Raw genomic sequence first — 3,865 nt, forward strand, 5'->3', positions numbered from 1 at the left:
TTTATAGCACCTTCTTTTGTTTTTTAAATTCATTTTTCAAATACTGCTGGTTGACCTTTTGTTTTTATTGAAAACAGATACATGAATGCATATGCTACTTGAAGGCAAAAGCTGCAAGGCACCAACAATTAATTATTTGAGAACAAGTTTCAAGGCCCCTTACTACACAATAAAAAATATATTAGAAATGCATTATCTTGATCGGTACTCATTATTTGAGTATCATCCCTGGTACAGTATGACATCCCCTGTCATGGAAATCTTTTTCATAAAGTGACACAATAGCAAATCCAGAAAACAACAAAGACATTTTGTGCCATAATTGAAGTTTTAACAAATAAAAAAATGAAAACAGACAATCTTTGCTTTGATTATTACTAGTAAGGAAAATGGCAAGTAACTTGTTCCTGGTGATTAATGGAGAACCTTTTACTATGGAGGTAGAAATCTACAGCCTTTTTTTTTATTTATGATCCACTTGGTATCTTTAACATACAACATTCTGCAAATTTTAGAAAAAACTTGCTATCTGTCATAGAAAAGCTGACAGATTTCAGTGCGATGTTTGAGAGAGAATGTTATTAAAAAATGAACTAGCAACTTATTGATTGGATGTTTGAGAGGGTGATTGTGAGAAACCAATATTAAAAAATAATCTTAGATTCTTGCTGAACTTTTGAAAAGAATTGGGCATGGGCAGACAATTTTAATATGTACTGCTTTTGACAGAATCATTGCAAATATTGAAATAAAATTTAAGATAAGGGTTACAGGATAAGAATCTAGGATTTTAGTTATTATTGTTTTTTTGGAGAATGCATATACCAGCTTGTTACGCCATAAGTAATTTGAAAGGAATATGTTGTGGAAAACCGAAATAAGACTAATAACAATGTATTCAAAGATGAGCTTTATAGAGAGTATATCTAATATATTTCTTTTTTTCTTTTGCACCACCTGAACATGTCAAGTGACGATTGCCACCGTGGAGAGAAGTCAGCGCCACAGGAACATGATATCATGTAATGTTGATGATAACATCAGTTATTGTTAAAATGTAGATTTATAAAGTACTTTGGCGTAGAAAATTATTCTGTTGGGAATGTTGGTAGCTACAGGCTATAAGTTAAAGGTTATTTCCTTGATAAGGGTTAAGACTTTGGGTTGGTAAAATATAATTTACAAATAAATTTTATGAGTCAAAAAATTGGAAATTGTGTTATGTTTTTTTCATGTACATTTAATAAAGACTTTTAAAGTTATATATAAATTTCTAAAATCCTACTTTACGACGAGAAATAAACTTTGTTTGGTAACTGTTTGCAATGTAAATAGAGTGATGAAAATGAATGAACAACATTGACTTTTATTAGAGGCCCATGATATATATCAGCCTTTATGAAATTAGTGGTAGTTTACCTTTTAATTTCAAATTGTTTAGTTTGTAAGGAAAGTTTTTTTTTTCATTCGTTGCTATAACTTCTTTTCAGATAAGAAAAATTATTACAGAGTTCTTCGGAAAAATTTAATTAATTTTATTTGACTTTGAACAGTGGAAATTTGAACAATTTATTATAGAGTAGCACATTATCTTTTTGCCAACAAATCTTGTTGAAATACATATCTGCCTTTTGGGGGGTGAACATAAGTTTTGACACTGCTCTTTACCAAAATGCTGTTTCATTGCTGTGAAATTTTATTATTTTTATTTCAGTTGTCAATGAATTAGGAAGATACAGTTTTGCTTTTTGAACTTTAATGCGAGATAAACAATTGATTTGTAGAAGATTTATATAACAATTTTTAACATTTTCTGTTTTTCTGTTCTTTGTGTTGTAGGACAGACCAGGAAGAAAATTACAGAATACAGATTGGTCTATAAGGTTGTTATTACAGGGATATATATAGATGAACAATATTTTTAGAGTATCCAAGCCATGGTTTTAACAATACCTCTGAAACCACAAACTTGATTTCAATAAGTCTCACAGAATTATGCTTTCATTCATAGGGCCACTTTGTACTTTCAATTTAATTTGTAAACTTAATTGCTTGGAAAGAAAATTTGTTGAAATTTAAAAAAAGATGAGGCATGAAATTATAAACTGGACACTGAATTAATATTGCAGTCATTTTATTTGACCAATTAATTCAAAACAAAAGGTTAGTATCTTTTTGGAAACCTTAAGGTATTCATTGAAACATACAAAATACCAGGAAAAAATAGTCTGTATTTAAGGTGGTACCTAGCACTACAGGGAGATAACTCTGTAAAATCAGCTAAACGTTTTAATTACATTGTGTTGTTAATGGAATATTAACTTCTCAATGATCAAAATTAAAGTTTGTCAAACTGCTATATAACCAGTGTAATTTTTCTGATAAAATGGTTGGTTCAAATTTTTTGAAATTTTTATGTTTTTGTCAAAGGGTAAAAGTAAATACCTTGTCAAAATTTTATGAAAATTAAACGAGCCAAATTAATTTTAGTGTTGGGTACCACCTTAATTCTGCTTTTGTTGTGTCTGCAATGGAGCACAAGGCAAGAAGAGCAGCAGTAAGCAAATTTCTTTATTACTGAATAAATCTTTTATTGTACAGTTTTTCACTGGATCTAAACATGGTATCTTTCATCTGTGAGAGGCTAAAATTAGAAATATTACAACTCTAACAGCCAAATATACTTGAAGACTCAGTAACTCGGTATCTTGTTGGAAGAGGTTAGAAATCAAAGGACAGTACGCAATTTAGAGGTGCAGGACTTTAACTTTTATAATGGTTATAATGATAACTAATTAGACAAATGTCTTGATCTAATGCTTCTTAATTTCAGCTTTAGTGGGAAGATTTTCATATTTAGAATGTTATTTTACAAATTAAAACTTTCATCTTTTGAACTCACCATTGATTTTTTGTTATTTTAGGTATGTAAAAGTGATGGAATGATTCTGGTTAACTAGATGTGTCTCTATAATCATATACAGGGAGATAATTGTTGGAGGATTTGAAAAGCAGACATTTTGATGGGATATGGATCACTTAAACTTCACGTTCTATAAAAAAAACTCTGACATTTTCACCAGACATATTTATTTATTCAACATGCTCAGTATGACCATGTTATGTTTATAAAGTTATATTTATTTATAAAATATTTATTCAGTCAGTTTGTTTTGATTTTGTGAAATGATGATGAGTAATATAAATGTTTTGAACATGAAATAGATATAAGAAGATGTAGTATGAGTGCCAATGAAAAAACTCTCCATCCAAGTAACAATTTATAAAATAAACCATTATAGGTCAAAGTACGGTCTTAACCAAAGAGGCTTGGCTCACATCAAACAGCAAGTTATAATTGGCCCTAAAATTACTATTGTAAAACCATTTAAACAAGAAAACCAACGTTCAAATCTATATAAAAGACGAGAAACACTAATGAACCACATCAACAAACAACAACTACTGAACATCAGATTCCTGACATAAGACAGGTGCAAACAATTGCAGCAGGTTTAAAGGTTTAAATTGGTACCAAACCTTCACCCTTATCTGAAACAATAGTTATACACTTGTAGAATAGTGAAAAAATGTCATATTAGTGTTGAATGATGTTGCAGCTTGATGTTACATTACAAAAATGGAAAGACTATTTACTCAGTTAACAATAAAAGAATCGGAGATGGTTATAAATGTATCAATATTTACCCTATTGGTAGTAATGGTACGAAAAAAACAATTCGAAATGACGATCTGTTCAAACTCAAAATGTGATGAAAAATTAAGAATCAAAGTTGTTCATACCTTAGATCTTGACCTCAATTTTATGGTTCAATAGTCAATAGTTTGGTCTGTTTCTCTGGTA

General features: G+C 29.7%; 1 long non-coding RNA gene across 1 annotated transcript; it reads left to right on the forward strand.

The window, feature by feature from the left end:
- The first annotated feature begins 382 nt into the window (after positions 1 to 382).
- On the forward strand, positions 383 to 3,166 carry LOC143080926 (uncharacterized). Its single transcript, XR_012979826.1, has 2 exons — positions 383 to 1,883; positions 2,925 to 3,166. It is a non-coding gene; the product is annotated as an uncharacterized LOC143080926 (long non-coding RNA).
- The last annotated feature ends 699 nt before the right edge of the window (positions 3,167 to 3,865 follow it).

This window comes from Mytilus galloprovincialis, chromosome 6, assembly GCF_965363235.1.
Source record: "Mytilus galloprovincialis chromosome 6, xbMytGall1.hap1.1, whole genome shotgun sequence".
NCBI classification, from domain to species: Eukaryota; Metazoa; Mollusca; class Bivalvia; order Mytilida; family Mytilidae; genus Mytilus; species Mytilus galloprovincialis.